This window comes from Neomonachus schauinslandi, chromosome 4, assembly GCF_002201575.2.
Source record: "Neomonachus schauinslandi chromosome 4, ASM220157v2, whole genome shotgun sequence".
Taxonomy (NCBI): Eukaryota; Metazoa; Chordata; class Mammalia; order Carnivora; family Phocidae; genus Neomonachus; species Neomonachus schauinslandi.
In genome coordinates, this window is record NC_058406.1 from 38,649,847 (window position 1) to 38,667,688 (window position 17,842).

General features: G+C 38.8%; 1 protein-coding gene across 1 annotated transcript in view; it reads right to left on the bottom strand.

Moving 5' to 3' along the window:
• AGBL4 (AGBL carboxypeptidase 4) overlaps positions 1 to 17,842 on the bottom strand; it is a 1,445,284-nt gene that overhangs the window by 1,289,851 nt on the left and 137,591 nt on the right. The gene's annotated exons all lie outside the window — the stretch shown is intronic.

Genomic DNA, 17,842 nt, shown 5'->3' on the forward strand with positions numbered 1-17,842 from the left:
TGTATTCTTCTTCTCTTGCTCTCTTCCCTTGTAAGTTTGATGGCTTGCTTTAGTGTTATGCTTGGGTTCCTTTATTTTTTCTATGTATATATCTATTATGGGTTTTTGATTTGAACCATAGGGTTCATACATAACATCCTATGTGTATAGCAGTCTATATTAGGTTGATGGTCATTTAAGTTGGAACAGTTTAAAAGCACTAAATCTTTTTATTAAGAACAGTTTAAAAGCACTAAATCTTTTTATTAAATCTTTTAACTCCTGTTCACATTTTATATATATAATGTCATATTTTACATTTTTTATTTTATGTATCCCTTGACTACTTTTGGTAGATATAATTGATTTTACTACTTCTGTGTTTTAAACCCCCTGTGGCTTTATAAGTGATCAATCAACTACCATTACTATATGTTTGCTCTTACCTGTGAAATTTTTTCTTCAATAATTTTCTTACTTCTAGTTACGGTCTTTTCTTTCCAATTAAAGAATTACCTTTAACATTTCTTGCAAGGCTCGTTTAATGGGATAAGCTCCTTTAACTTTTGCTGGAAAATATTTTATCTCTCCTTCAATTCTGAATGATAATCTTACAGGGTACTGTATTCTGGGTTGTAGGTTTCTTCCTTTCAGCACTTTGAACATATCACACCACTCCCTTCTCACCTGCAAAGTTTCTAGTGAAAAATCATCTGATACCTTATGGGGTTTCCTTGATACATAACTGTTTGCTTTTCTGTTGCTGCTTTTAAGATTCTTTGTCTTTAATTTTTGCCATTTTAATTATTATGTGTCTTGGTGTTCTATGTGTTCTATGTGTCTATGTGTCTGAGTTCATCTTGTTGGGGTTCTCTCTGTGTCCTACTCCTGGATGTCTGTTTCCTTAGCCAGATTAGAAAAGTTTTCAGCTATTATTTCTTCAAATATGTTTTCTTCCTCCTCCTCTCCCTCTTTCCCTTCTGGGATACCTATAATGTGAATGTTATGCTTGATAATGTTGCAGAGGTGCCTTAACTTATTCTCATTTTGTATTATTTTTTCTTTTTGATGTTGACCTTGGATGTTTTCCATTAACCTACCTTCCTGATCACTAATCTGGTTTCACATCCTTCAATATGCTATTGATTCCTTCTAGTGTGTTTTTCATTTCAGTAATTGTATTCTTGCGCTCTGACTATACTTTTTTTTCTATCCTTTAGTTGAAATTCTGAGTTTATTCCCTCTTCACTCAAGTTTGGTAAGTAGCTTTGTGACCATTACCTTGAACTTTTTATCAGGCATTTTGCTTAGCTCTTTTTCTGTGCTTTGGTCTTATTATTTCATTTGGGACATATTCTTTTGTCTCCTCATTTTGTCCAATTCTCCATGTTTATTTCTATGTATTAGGTAGGTCAGAAATCACCTATGTAAAAGATGTCCTGTGGTTCCCTGTAGAACAATGACCCCTGGTCACCAGAACCAGGCTCTTCAGGGGTGTCCCCTGTATGCACTGCATGTTACCTCCTGTTTTAGCTAAGCCACATTGCTGTGGGCTCTCTGGTGAGTGGGGCCAGCAGTCAGACTGACTTTTCTCCATTTTGCCACTGTGACAACTGTGGGCACACTGAAGCCCCACATCAGCACACTGTGACAACTGAGGGGCTCGCTCCCTGCATAGCCAGCTAAAAGGCCCAACTGCCAGAACTGTGGGAAAGCTCTTTTATGAGGTTATTTTCCCCACTCTTCAAAACAGAAGTAAATTTGGAGGGGCACCAATTCCAGCCAAGTTGCCTGCCAAACGTGGCAGGGCAGGAGTAACCTTGGAGGACACCTACAAAGGCAAGACTGGAGGGCTGGGTAGGTCAGATCCAAAGGAGAACACTGGTATGAAGCACATGGTGCTATCAAGGTATATGGAGAACGTGAGAACTGGCTCCCATAAGTATAAAGCTATCCAAGCTGGCAAAGTACAAGAAAAATAATGCCCACCAGCACTTTTGTTCCCAGAAAAATCTCCTGCAGACCCCTGGCCCTCCAGCATATGTCCTAAAATTAGTCAATAAATCTCTTTCACATATACCCCAGGCTCTTTTCAAACTGCTGTTTCTGTGCTATGTCTCAGTTCAAGTCATTTAGTATTGTGGCTCTTTAAGCCCAGAGTCTTAGTTTCCTATAGTCCTCAAGCTCCTCTAGAGTTACATCCAATTGATTTTTAAGTTCCTGGGGTTAAGCCCCACTGATTTTCAAAGTTAGACCTTAGGGCACCTGGGTAACTCAGTCATTAAGCATCTGCCTTTGGCTCAGGTCATGATCCCAAGATCCTGGGATCAAGCCCCGCATTGGGCTCCCTGCTCAGTGGGAAGCCTGCTTCTCCCTCTCCCACTCCCCCTGCTTGTGTTTTCTCTCTCACTGTCTCTCTCTCTGTCAAATAAATAAAAAAAAACCTTTAAAAAATTTTTAAAAAAAGTTAGACCTTAAGGGAACTCATCTTTCCAGTGCAGGTCCCCAGGACCAGATATGCCCAGTGATCCCCTTGTTCCTATATGCTTGTGATGTCCCTCCTGTTTGTAGTTAGTTGCACTGGGGATTTGGTTCCCAACAACATCTCTGTCCCTCCTATCCTTTTCAATGTGGCCTTCTCTATACACCTAGCTGTGGAAGATCTGTTCTGCCAGTCTCGGGTCGTTTTCAGCATTAGCTGCAACACATGTAGTTGTTGCCTCACTGTATCCATGGAACAGGAGAGCTCAGGATCCTCCTTCTCTGCCATCTTCCCTACACTTTATCAAGTCATGGGAAGCTTTCAATTCTGTGTTAAAAGGCTTGGGCTTCATTTCATAGATAATGAACATCCCTTGAAGATTCTTATCTATTCTTTTTTTTTTTATTATTATTCTTATCTATTCTTAACAAGCTAATGCTATATTTTTAGTCTGCTCCTATTGATTTTAATTCCATGCTACTCCAAAGATGTTTTACAAATGTGGCCTCTCTTATTTGCTCTTCTATTAAGTGATGACTCTGATATGCCACCCAACCTCTTATAGCTTCCCAGTGAGACTCAGACAGAATATAATGGGCACTCAATACACTGTTTTCAAAACATTGAGTAAATGAATGAATGACTATAAATGACTCTACCTTCTTTGTTGATAAAGAACACTCATTTTCTTTTGTTTTTCAAAATGTTGTTTTTCAAAATGTTTTATAATCACTATAATCACTAGGTCCTCTTAAGACCTTATTTTTGAAGCTTACATGAATATTCTGCATCACATGCTAAAAAATCATGGCTCTTATTTCTCTTTAATGGAAACAGGGAAAGAAGGAGGAAGAGGGAGGTGGGGAGAAGGAAAAGGAGGAAGAGAAGACAGTTAATATTGTTGCCATTTATGGAGTGTCTACCATGTGTAAGGCATCTGATACATTACCTTAAGTGATCTTCACAACGATTCTATGAGATACTTTATTATTCTACACATTTTAAATTGAAAAAACAATTTCAGAAAGTCTAAGTATGATGGTTAATTTTATGTATCAACATTGCTGGGCCATGGTGCTTAGATATGTGATCAAACGTTATTCTGGATACTTCCCTGAGAGTGTTTTATGATGAAATTAACATTTAAATCAGTGGATTTTGTGTATAGCAGGTTGCCCGCCCTTCATAATGTGAGTGGGCTTCATCCAATCACGTGAAATCCTGAATAGAACAAAAGACTGACCTACCACAAGCAAGAGGAAATTCTGCCAAAAGACAGCCTTCCAACTTGAACTACAAGATCAGTCCTCTAGATTTTTCCACCTGACAACATTCAAACTTAAACTGCAGTACAGGTCTCCCCTGGATCTCCAGCCTGCCACTCAACCCTGCAGATTTTGGACTTGCCAGCCTCCATAATTTCATGAGCCAATTCCTTAAAATAAATCTTTTTATTACATAAAGATAGATAGATAAATAGACAGATAGATAGATAGACAGACAGACACTTTCTGTTTCTCTGGAGAACCCTTAGTACAACACTAAGTAACTCAAACAAGGTCACCCAGGTAGTAAATAGTAAAACCAGAACTCACAACCAGATCTGTCTGTTTCCAAACATAAGACTCCACTAGCTACATGATTTCCCATAAAAAATATTTAAGCATTAAAATATTAAAAATGAAGCCTACACTTACATACATTTTTAAACTATTTCAACATCTCTTTTTATAAATTTATAAGTAAAAAAAACCATTTCATTCTTTTGTTGGCACACTCTTCAGAAATAATTATGAAAATTGATAAAAGATAAAAACCTTTTGTAATTTAAGTTTAACACACAGGAAAATTTTTTAAAAACACACAAAACATATTGGGAAGAAATTAACCAGTACATATGGATATGAGCATTTGCTTCTAAATGTTGCAATGAAATCTGCCCTATGAGATATTTCTTCCAACACATTTGTTTTAAACAAGAATGTTCTGCTATATTTAAGGGACACTTAAAATACAAATGTTCTGTGACTGATGTGTAAATTACGAATACAGTGACAACTGAAGACGAAGACAAGGCACTGAATCAGGTTAATACATCTATCCTTGGCTCCTTTAGGATATCTTATATAAATCTGAGTTAATGATAAAGCAAAGAACCATATTAGATTTCCATTACCTCATCTATACTAACTCTACCCCTATAGAGACAAGGACAGAGGTAGGAGAACAGAAGACTATATGAAAATATGAAAAATGAGAAAAATATCTCATTCATCCAAAAGAAAATGAAGATTTTTAGTTGAGTAGAAATTTACCAAACATTTTATACCTACCCTGTTATTTTTAAGGAATTGCCATTTATTCATTCACTCATGTATGTTTTAAGTACCTATTAAAAACTAGCCAATGTAAGACAAGGGAAGAAATCACTGTTCCCGCCCTCAAGAAGCCTATGTTTGCAGACAACAATAAAATCTATGTTCCATAAAAGAAATATCAAAAAAGTTGTAACTGGAAATTAGAAGAGAGAAACATCATACAAGGCTGGAAGATCATAAAAAACTGCATGGAAAAAGTAACTTCAAAGGCAGGCCTTGAGGATGATCTGTTCTCAATAAAAATGTGAAAAAATACTCCCACGAAGAATATCATTATCAAAGCAAAAATAATGATTTAATACTAGGTAACATGATAAAAATAAAAATGTATACATGAGAAGGAGGATCATACAGGTAGGGCATTCACTCACAACAAGAGTGTTATCTAAGGAACCAAGGAAATTTTACGTATTAAAATGACTTGTGGCCCTTTGAAAGCCCACGGTACATAAAGAGATATACACTGTATCTGAGAATTAAATTTTGTAGAGGTGCGGGAATTAGAAAAATAAAATGTCTAAAAAGCCTCCTTAGCAAAGTGACTATTCTTATTGTAGGGGAGGCAGATAAAGAAACAAGTAAATGAACAAGCAGAGAACAATAACAGGATGATATGACAGAGTGACTGGGTGGCTAGTTTAGACTGGCTATTCAGAGAAGGCCTCTCAGAGGAAGCAATATGTAAGCTGAGATCTGAATGCCAAGATGCAAAGATGTTGGTGGAGGGGGAAGAGGATCAGTATTTCAGGAGGAAGAAATGTCTGGACCAAACAGCCTAAAGCAGAAACAAATCTGGCCTACTCTATGAACAGGCAGAAAGTCACCGTGGCTAAAGCATTATTAGGAAGAATGGAATAGCATAAGATAGAAAAGTAGTCAAGGTCCAGATGGACTTTGCAGTCAAGATACGGAGTCTAGATTTTATTCTAATTCTGATGGAAGGACAGTGGAATATTTTAAATAGGACAGAAATATACTCAGATTTGAGTTTTAAAAGGATCACTTTAGATGCTGTGTTAAGAATGGATAATGGGAGGGCGCCTGGGTGGCTCAGTTGGTTAAGCGACTGCCTTCGGCTCAGGTCATGATCCTGGAGTCCCTGGATCGAGTCCCACATCGGGCTCCCTGCTCGGCAGGGAGTCTGCTTCTCCCTCTGACCCTCCCCCCTCTCATGTGCTCTCTCTCATTCTCTCTCTCAAATAAATAAATAAAATCTTTAAAAAAAAAAAAGATTATAAGAATGGATAATGGGAGTGGGGAGCATGTATGGAAGGAAACAAGAATGGTAGTTCTGACAGATGTTTGTAGTTTGAATGAGGAAGGCATATACAAAGAAATTAATGGATTCAAAATATTTAATGAGCATAATAATAATTCTCAGTGGATGGATGGATGTTGAATTATTAGATGTAATACACAAGATTTATAAAAATTATTTTAAAAAAGGACATCTCCAAATGCCTTAAGGGTCACATGTGGATGAAAACAAGAATGGTCAGTCAGAGAGGGAGGTGCATAAGGACAACAGAGTCAATGCTGCCAGGGAAAAACAAGTGTCAAAAAAGAAGTATGGGGGCGCCTGGGTGGCTCAGTCGTTAAGCGTCTGCCTTCGGCTCAGGTCATGATCCCAGGGTCCTGGGATCGAGTCCCACATCGGGCTCCCTGCTCGGCAGGAAGCCTGCTTCTCGCTCTCCCACTACCCCTGCTTGTATTCCTGCTCTCGCTATCTCTCTCTCTGTCAAATAAATAAATAAAATCTTTAAAAAAAAAAATAAATAAGTATGATCATTAGAAATGTCATACGCTACAGAGGAATCAAGAGTAAGACAAGACCACCAAATTACATGACTAATGTCTCTGGCAACCTTTCAGAGAACTGTCTTGCTGGAACAGTGAGGCTACAAACAAGACTGAGAGGATAAAAATGTAATAGGTGTATTGAGACATTGCTATTTTTACTGGAAGTCGTTCTAAAATCATCTTGTACTTCATTTAATCTTAACATGATAATAAAGAACAGATCTATAAAGGGTTATATGCTTAAATTTTACTGTTTACTTTTATATTTTCTGCCTCCTACCTTCTGTCAGCTTGTGAACTTTGATTTCTCACCAAAGAGCATTCCTATCTCGTCAGGCTCCACCCTAACTACAAATTTCCTGAGGTACAACGCATATTATCAAGATACTTAAAACTGTCTAAATAAGAAGAAATAAATGCTAAGTATCACCTCTGAGAAGTAAGGAAAATGAATTTTAATACATGTATTTTACAACTATATTGGCTATTCAAAAGCTTCCCACCATCCAAACCCAAGTTCTCAGTAATAGTATCAAAAAAAAAAGATTGCTGGATAGGTGATTGTTTTCTATAAATCATTACACTCATGCTAAATTCCTCAACATTGCACTTTATAATTTGAGGTCAATAGTCATGAAAATACAATAAATCCATGTATAACTAATTTCATCTGGTAATTTCTACTCATTCTCACACTAATTCTTTCAACAAATATTTATTGAGCACCTATTATGTGCCAGGCATTGTTCTAGACACCAAGGAATGAAAGAAAAATCCTACCTTCACAGAGTTTATATTCTAATGGAGGACACAGACAATTAAAAAATAAATAAGTAAAATTAATATAATATTACATAGTTGTAAGTGCTAAGAAAAAAAATAAAATAGGTGTTTAGGAAATGTCAGGAACTAACAGTTGAAATTTTACACAGGGTCACAGAGACATTTGAGTAAAAAACTGAAATGAGGGGGAAAAAAACATGCTTTCTGAAAGAACATTCCAGGCAGTGTATTAAAGTGCAATTCCTATGTTAACTCCTCTAAAATGTCTCCCACCATCACCAAACACCATCCCGTACCAACTATATACAAAAAATGAATCATTTCCCTTTCTGGTCTTACTTCACATTTCAGTACTGGCCACTATCTGCTAGACTTTTGGTAATACCACTCCATACAACAACCCTGTAAGATAAATATTGTCATGCCTGTTTCAAAGAGGTACTGAGGCCTCTGCTCAAAGTACAGCATTAGTGAATGGCAAAGCTAAGGTTTAATGCCTTCTGTTCTATAGAACTATATATCTGACTACAATGCTTCCTGCATCTTATTTTCCATAGCAGGCAAGAAAAGAGGAAAGGGAAATTTTTATTTATTCAAAAAGCTCATGCTTGTCCGAAAGAAAAAGAATTGTAAAATAAACAACTTGCCAAAATAAAGTGCAAACTCACAGAGTAAAGTGAAATTACATGGGTATATTTTCTTTTTTTTAAAAAGACTTTATTTATTACTTTGAGAGAGAGAGCTCAAGCAAGTATGAGCACGGGGCGGGGGGGGGGGAGGGAAGAGGGAGAAGGAGAAGCAGATTTGCCACTGAGCAGGAAGCCCAATGCGATGTGGGACTCAATCCCAGGAACCCAGGATCATGACCTAAGCCAAAAGGCAGACACTTAACCGACTGAGCCACCCAGGCACCCACATGGGTACGTACTCAAAACCAAACAATATCTAAGGACTTCAGCCTAGACCATGGAATAGGAGCTCAGCAGGGGGCCAAAAATATTCTTTAAAAACATCATAACATTTCTACATAATTATGGTTTTTTTTAAATTTTCATGTAAACCAGAACCCCTCCCCCCAGAAAGAAACTCTGGGCAGCCCTTCAGTCCACACACATGAGCTCTATTTTTATTTTTTTTAATTTATTTATTTTCTTATTATGTTATATTAATCACCATACATTACATCATTAGCTTTTCATGTAGTGTTCCATGATTCATTGTTTGCTTAAAACACCCAGTGCTCCATTCAGTACCTACCTTCTTTAATACACATCACCAGGCTAACCCATCCCCCCACACCCCTCCCCTCTAGAACCCTGAGTTTATTTGTCAGAATCCATAGTCTCTCATGGATTGTCTTCCCCTCCGATTCCCCACCTTCATTTTTCCTTCCTACTATCTTCTTCTTTTCTTTAACATATAATGTATTATTTGTTTCAGAGGTACAGGTCTGTGATTCAACACTCTTACACAATTCACAGTGCTCACCATAGCACATACACTCCCCAAGGTCTATCGCCCAGCCACCCCATCCCTCCCAGCCCCCACCACTCCAGCAACCCTCAGTTTGTTTCCTGAAATTAAGAATTCCTCATATCAGTGAGATCATATGATACATCTCATTCTCTGATTGACTAATTTCACTCAGCATAATACCCTACAGTTCCATCCATGTCGTTGCACATGGCAAGATCTCATTCCTTTTGATGGCTGCGTAATGTTCTATTGTATATATATACCACATCTTCTTTATCCATTCACCTATCGATACACATCTTGGCTCTTTCCATAGATTGGCTATTGTGGATATTGCTGCTATAAACATCAGGGTGCAAATACCCCTCCGGATCACTACAATTGTATCCTTGGGGTAAATACCCAGTAGTGCAATTGCTGGGTCGTATGGTAGCTCTATTTTCAACTTTTTGAGGAACCTCCATACTGTTTTCCAGAGTGGCTGCACCAGCTTGCATTCCCACCAACAGTGTAGGAGGGTTCCCCTTTCTCCACATCTCTGCCAACAAATGTCGTTTCCTGACTTGTTAATTTTAGCCATTCTGACTGGTGTGAGGTGGTATCTCATTGAGGTTTTGATTTGGATTTCCCTGATGACAAGCAATGTTGAGCACTTTTTCATGTGTCTGTTGGCCATTTGGAGGTCTTCTTTGGAAAATATCTGTTCATGTCTTCTGCCCATTTCTTGATTGTATCATTTGTTCTTTGGGTGTTGAGTTTGATGAGTTCTTTATAGATTTTGGATACTAGCCCTTTATCTGATATGTCATTTGCAAATATCTTCTCCCATTCTGTCGGTTGTCTTTTGGTTTTGTTGACTGTTTCCTTTGCTTTGCAAAAGCTTTTTATCTTGATGAAGTCCCAATAGTTCATTTTTGCCCCTGCTTCCCTTGCCTTTGGTGATGTTTCTAGGAAGAAGTTCCTGGGGCTGAGGTCAAAGAGGTTACTGCCTGTGTTCTCCTTTAGGATGTTGATGAACTCCTGTCTCACATTGAGGTCTTTCAACCATTTGGAGTCTATTTTTGTGTGTGGTGTAAGGAAATGGTCCAGTTTCATTCTTCTGCATGTGGCTGTCCAATTTTCCCAACACCATTTGTTGAAGAGACTGTCTTTTTTCCATTGGACATTCTTTCCTGCTTTGTCGAAGATTAGTTGACCATAGAGTTGAAGGTCCATTTCTGGGCTCTCTATTCTGTTCTATTGATCTATGTGTCTATTTTTGTGCAAGTACCATAATGTCGTGATGATGACAGCTTTGTAATAGAGCTTGAAGCCCGGAATTGTGATGCCACCAGCTTTGCTTTTCTTTTTCAACGTTCCTCGGGCTATTCGGGGTCTTTTCTGGTTCCATACAAATTTTAGGATTATTTATTCCATTTCTTTGAAAAAAGTGGATGGCATTTTGATAGGGATTGCATTGAATGTGTAGATTGCTCTAGGTAGCATTGACACCTTCACAATATTTGTTCTTCCAATCCATGAGCATGGAATGTTTTTCCATTTCTTTGTGTCTTCCTCAATTTCTTTCATGAGTATTTTATAGTTTTCTGAGTACAGATCCTTTGTCTCTTTGGTTAGATTTATTCCTAGGTATCTTATGGTTTTGGGTGCAATTGTAAATGGGATTGACTCCTTAATTTCTCTTTCTTCTGTCTTGTTGTTGGTGTATAGGAATGCCACTGATTTCTGTGCATTAACTTTATATCCTGCCACTTTACTGAATTCCTGTATGAGTTCTAGCAGTTTTGGGGTGGAGTCTTTTGGGTTTTCCACATAAAGTATCATATCATCTGCAAAGAGTGAGAGTTTCACTTCTTCTTTGCTGATTCGGATGCCTTCTACTTCTTTTTGTTGTCTGATTGCTGTGGCTAGGACTTCTAATAATATGTTGAATAGCAGTGGTGATAGTGGACAGCCCTGCCGTGTTCCTGACCTTAGAGGGAAAGCTCTCAGTTTTTCCCCATCAAGAATGATATTCGCTGTGGGTTTTTCATAGATGGCTTTTATGATATTGAACTATGTCCCCTCTATCCCTATACTCTGAAGAGTTTTAATCAAGAAAGAATGCTGTACTTTGTCAAAGGCTTTTTCTGCATCTACTGAGAGGATCATATGTTCTTGTTCGTTCTTTTATTAATGTATTGTGTAACATTGATTGATTTGTGGATGTTGAACCAACCTTACAGCCCAGGGATAAATCCCACTTGGTCATGGTGAAGGATCCTTTCAATGTACTGTTGGATCCTATTGGCTAGTATTTTGGTGAGAATTTTTGCATCCATGTTCATCAAGAATATTGGTCTGTAGTTCTCCTTTTTGATGCGGTCTTTGTCTGGTTTGGGGATCAAGGTAATGGTGGCCTCATAAAATGAGTTTGGAAGTTTTCCTTCCATTTCTATTTTTTGGAACAGTTTCAGAAGAATAGGTATTAATTCTTCCTTAAATGTTTGGTAGAATTCCCCTGGGAAGCCATCTGGCCCTGGGCTTCTGTTTATTGGGAGATTTTTGACGACTGCTTCAATTTCCTTAGTGGTTATAGGTCTGTTCAGATTTTTTTTTTAAGATTTTTTTATTTATTTATTCATGAGAGACAGAGAGAGAGAGAGAGAGAGAGGCAAAGGGAGAAGCAGGCTCCCAAGGAGCAGGGAGCCTGATGTGGGACTCGATCCCAGGACCCTGGGATCATGACCTGAGCCGAAGGCAGATGCTTAACCATCTGAGCCACCCAGGCGCCCCTGTTCAGATTTTCTATTTCTTCCTGGTTCAGTTTTGGTAGTTGATACATCTCCAGAAATGCACCCATTCTTCCAGATTATCTAATGTGATGGCATATAGTTGCTCATAATGTGTTCTTATAATTGTTTGTATTTCTTTGGTGTTGGTTGTGATCTCTCCTCTTTCATTCATGCTTTTATTTATTTGGGTCATTTCTCTTTTCTTTTTGATAAGTCTGGCCAGGGGTTTATCAATCTTGTTAATTCTTTCAAAGATCCAGCTCCTAGTTTTGTTGATCTGTTCTACTGTTCTTTTGGTTTCTATTTCATTGATTTCTGCTCTGATCTTTATTATTTCTCTTCTCCTGCTGGGTTTAGGCTTTATTTGCTGTTCTCTCTCCAGCTCCTTTAGGTGTAGGGTTAGGTTGTGTACTTGAGACCTTTCTTGTTTCTAGAGAAAGGCTTGTATTGCTATATACTTTTCTCTTAGGGACTGCCTTTGCTGCATCCCAAAGATTTTGAACAGTTGTGTTTTCATTTTCATTGGTTTCCATGAATTTTTTAAATTCTTCTTTAATTGCCTGGTTGACCCATTCATTCTCTAGTAGGATGCTCTTTAGCCTCCATATATTTGAGATCTTTCCGACTTTCCTCTTGAGACTGAGTTCTAGCTTCAAAGCATTGTGGTCTCAAAATACGCAGGAAATGATCCCAGTCTTTTGGTACTGGTTGAGACCTGATTTGTGACCTAGGATGTGATCTATTCTGGAGAATGTTCCATGGGCACTAGAGAAGAATGTGTATTCTGTTGCTTTGGGATGGAATGTTCTGAATATATCTGTGAACTCCATTTGGTCCAGTGTGGCATTTAAAGTCTTTATTTCTTTGTTGATCTTTTGCTTAGATGATTATAGGTAAAAGAACGCCACAATGACCACTGGTGCATGTTCGCTCAGACTCCGAGATCTCTGAGAAAACTCAAGATTGCAGGGTTAAAAGTAACCCAAAAGGATCAGAGTGAAATGCCCTTGGTACATGTGTGGTCAGTTCTAAAGTACTCAGCAGAAGATATTTTGTAGATAGGAAGCCAGCTGTAAACAGCACACTGGGCACTCCCCTCTTTGTTCCCTTGTCCTGTAAACAGCACACTGGGCACTCCCCTCTTTGTTCCCTTGTCCTATAAACAACACATTGGGCACTCCCCTCTGTTCCTTTATTCTGTTTTAAAGATTCTTACATGCTTGACTAATCCTGTATACATGGAGGAATGTGCCTTACTATGCCCCTGATGTAAACCATGTTAGATCTATATCGCTGTAGATGGAATATAAGGGTATGGAAAATAAACCTCGAGGCCTCGGGCTGTTTGCTTGGGGTCCCCTGTGTCTTCTATACTGTCATCTCTTTTTGTCAGTTCCTTTGCCGCCCCAGGTCCCCGACTCTCAGAGGTCGACAGATGATCTCTCCATTTCAGTGAGGGGTGATTTAAGTCCCCCACTATTATTGTATTGTTGATGTGTTTCTTTGCTTTTGTTATTAATTGGCTTATAGAAGTGGTTGCTCCCATGTTAGGGGCATAGATATTTACAATTGTTAGATCTTCTTCTTGGATAGACACTTTAAGTAGTATATAGTGTCCTTCCTCATCTCTTATTACAGTCTTTGGTTTAAAACCTATTTGTCTGAGATAAGGATTGCCACCCCAGCTTTCTTTTGGTGTCCATTACCATGGTAAATGGTTTTCCACCCCCTCACTTTCAAGCTGGGGGTGTTTTTGGGTCTAAAATGAGTCTCTTGCAGACAGCATATCGATCGGTCTTGTTTTTTTATGAATCTGATAGCCTGTGTCTTTTGATTGGGGCATTTAGCCCATTTACATTCAGGGTAACTACTGAAAGATAGGAATTTAGTGCCATTATATTGCCTGTAAGGTGACTGTTACTGTACATTGTTTCTGTTCCTTTCTGACCTATGTTACTTTTAGGCTCTCTGTTTGCTTAGAGGATCCCTTTCAAAATTTCTTGTAGGGCTGGTTTTGTGTTTGCAAATTCCTTTAGTTTTTGTTTGTCCTGGAAGCTTTTTATCTCTCCTTCTAGTTTCAATGACAGCTAGCTGGATATAGTATTCTTGGCTGCATATTTTTCTCATTTAGTGCTCTGAATATATCATGCCAGTCTTTTATGGCCTGCCAAGTCTCTGTGGATAGGTCTGTTGCCAATCTAAAGTTTCTACCATTGTAGGTTACAGATCTCTTGTCCCAAGCTGCTTTCAGGATTTTTTCCTTCTCTCTGAGACTCGTAAGTTTTACTATAAGATGTCGGGGTGTTAACCTATTTTTATTGATCTTGAGGGGAGTTCTCTGTGCCTCCTGGATTTTCATGCCTGTTTCTGTCCCCAAATTAGGGAAGTCCTCTGCTATAATTTGCTCCATTATACCTTCTGCCCCTCTCTTTCTTCTTCTTCTGGGATCCCAATTATTCTAATGTTGTTTCATCTTCTGGTATCAGTTTCTCGAATTCTGCCCTCGTGATCCAGTAGTTGTTTATCTCTCTTTTTCTCAGGTTCTTTATTTTCCATCATTTGGTCTTCTATATCACTGTTTCTCTCTTCTGCCTCATTTATCCTAGCACATAGAGCCTCCATTTTTTATTGCACTTCATTAATAGCCTTTTTGTTTTTGACTTGGTTAGATTTTAGTTCTTTTATTTCTCTAGGAAGGGTTTCTCTAATATCTTCCATGCTTTTTTCAAGCCCAGCTAGTATCTCTAAAATCGTCATTCTGAACTCTGGTTCTGACATCTTACTAATGTCCATATTGAATAGGTCCCTGGCAGCCAGTACTGCCTCTAGTTCTTTTTTTTTGAGGTGATTTTTTTCCATCTTATCATTTTGTCCAGAGGACAATAGATGAATGAGAGAACAAAATGCTAACAGGGTAAAACAACCCCAGAAAAGTATACACTAAACAAATCAGAAGAGACCTGAAACCGGGGGGAAAGAAAGGGAAAGAAAGAAAACAGAAAAAAAAAAAAAAAAGAAAAAGACAAAAGATTAAAAAAATAAAAGAATACGATCAAATATGATCAGGCTGGTGCATAGATCAGTGCTACACACTAGATTTGGGGTGTATTTTGGTCTGTTAGAAGAAACTGCCTCCCAAAGTTTTAAAGAAAGAAAAACTTATATATGTACCAAAATAAGGGTAAATACGATGAAGGGATGGAATATGACTGTAAAGATGAAAATTATAAAAGATTTTATAAAAGGAATTAGTAAGATAAGAAGTTGGTTGAAAAAAGAAAGAAGAGGAATTAAAAAAAAAGGTGGGGGAGAGAATGTGATCAGGCAGGAGACTAGAACAAACCCATACACTAGAGATTTAGGGTATATTTTGGTCTGTTAGAAGAAACTGTATCCCAAAATTTTAAAGAGAACAATTTATATATATACCAAAAATAAGGTTAACTACTATGAAGGGATAGAATATGACTCTAAAAATGAAAAATTAAAAAGATTTTTTAAAAAGGAATTGATAAGATGTTGGTTGAAAAAGGGAAAAGGAAAAATTCAAGAAAAAGAAAAAGAAAAAATGAAAATTTTAAAAATTAACTTTTAAAGACTAAAGAAACAGGAGGAAAAAAGCCATGAATTCTATGAGCAGTATTCCCCTAGTGCTGGCGTTCTGCTGTTCTCATTGATTGGTAAACTTGGTCTTGGCTGGCTATTCTTGCTCATCTTCTGGGGGAGGGGCCTGTTGCTGTGGTTCTCAAATGTCTTTACCCCAGGCGGAATTGCACCACCCTTGCCGGGGGCTGGGCTAAGCAATCTGCTTGGGTTTACTCTCGGGAGCTTTTGTTCCCTGAAAGGTTTCCATACAGCTTTGGAGGACGAGAGTGAAAATGGCAGCCTCCCAATCTCTACCCCGGAGGAGCGGAGAACTCAGGAGCCCCACTTCTCATTGAGCCCCCAGAGAAAAGCAGTCAATCACTCCTGTCTCCCCGGTCTCCAGCCGCAGGCCATGCTGACCCAGCCTGTGACCGAGCATTTCTATCTCTGGCACACCAACCCGTTTGGAGTCTCCAAACACAGCAGATCCCTGCGGTGCGCTCCCATGCCACTCTTCCAGGGGAAGGAAGGGGAGTCTCCCCGGATCTGCCGCTTGTTGGGTCCCTGCTGGAAGAGCAGTGGCCCGACTGTGCTGCGGATCACAGTTTATGGCAACCCCGAGCTGAAAGCCCACTCCTTGGCTCCGTCTTTCCAGCCAGCTTCCCTGCTCCGATACCTTGGAGCTCTGGCGCACTCAGGCACCCCTGGTCTTTCCGTGACCCCGAGGGTCCAGAGACCACACTGTCCCAGCGAGTGTTCCACCCTCTGCTTAGCCACTGGAGCGACGTCCCTCAGCGAAGCAGACTTCTAAAAGTTCCAATTTTGTGCTCCGCTGCTCTATCACTTGCTGCTAGTGGCTGACAGAGGCTCCCTCCCAGTGCCATCTATCTTCCCGAATATCACCTCAGATTCACTTCTCCACGCGTCCTACCTTACAGAAAGTGGTCGCTTTTCTGTTCAGAGAATTGCTGCTATTCTTTTCTTCAATCTCCTGTTGAGTTCGTAAGTGTTCAGAATGGTTTGATTCCTATCTAGCTGAATTCCTGGGACCAGACTAAATTTAGGTCTCCAACTCCTCCACCGTCTTGCTCCTCCCCCATAAGCTCTATTTTTAAATGTAAAAATCTGGTCAAGAACACAACTCACCTACCAAGATGGCATAAAATAACTAAGCATGACCTTGCTCAGGAAATTACTAGATGGACAACACTTTGAGCCACCAGGGTTAACTCAGACCATTAAAGAGCTTCCCCTGAAGTTCAGCAAATCTTGGCAACTACTATGGCCCTGGGCTATGAGAAGCAATAGAGAGTGAGTTGAAAATCCAGCCCCTCCATCTACAGGAACTTCAAAGAATTACAGAGCGAAATTTCTCACCTTCAACCAAAGCCTGAACCAATCAGGCATGATTGAGTAAAAGAGCCCAAGCCAGGTAATCCAATAAAAGGAATGCATTACAGGAAACCTGGGCAGCATAGATATTTTAACAATATTTATTGTTCCAATCCATGAGCATGGGATGTTTTTCCATTTCTTTGTGTCTTCCTCAATTTCTTTCATAAATGTTCTGTAGTTTTTCGAGTACAGATCCTTTACCTCGTTGGTTAGGTTCATTCTTAGGTATCTCATGGGTTTTGGTGCAACTGTAAATGGGATTGATTCCTTAGGCAATCTACACATTCAATGTAATCCCTATCAAAATCCCATCAACAATTTTCACAGAGCTGGAACAAATAATCCTAAAATTTGTATGGAATCAGAAAAGACCACGAATAGCCACAGGAATGTCAAAAAATAAAACCAAAGCTGGTGGAATCACAATGCTAGATTTCAAGTTCTATTACAAAACTGAAATCATCAAGACGGTATGGTACTGACACAAAAACAGACACATGGATCAATGGAACAGAATAGAGAACCCAGAAATGGACTCTCAACTCTATGGTGAATAATCTTCGACAAAGCAGGAAAGAATATCCAATAGAAAAAAGAAAATCTCTTCAATAAATGGTGCTGGGAAAATTGGACAGCCACATATAGAAGAATGAACCTGGACCATTTTCTTTCATCATACACAAAGATAAACTCAAAATGGATGAAAGACTTAAATGTGAGACAGGAATCCATCAAAATCCTTGAGGAGAACACAGACAGCAAACTCTTCGACCTCAGCCGCAGCAACTTCTTGCTTGACATGTCTCCAAAGGCAAGGGAAAGGAAAGCAAAAGTGAACTACTGGGACTTCATCAAGATATAAAGCTTCTGCATAGCAAAGGAAACAGTCAACAAAATTAAAAGGCAACGTATGGAATGGGAGAAGATATTTGCAAATGACATATCAGATAAAGGGCTAATATCCAAAATCTATAAAGAACTTATCAAACTCAACACCCAAAAAACAAATAATCCAGTCAAGAAATGGGCAGAAGACATGAACAGACATTTTCCAAAGAAGACATCCAAATGGCCAACAGACACATGAAAAAATACTACATATCACTAGGCATCAGGGAAATACAAACAAAAACCACAATGAGATACCACCACACACCAGTCAGAATGGCTAAAATTAACAAAACAGGAAA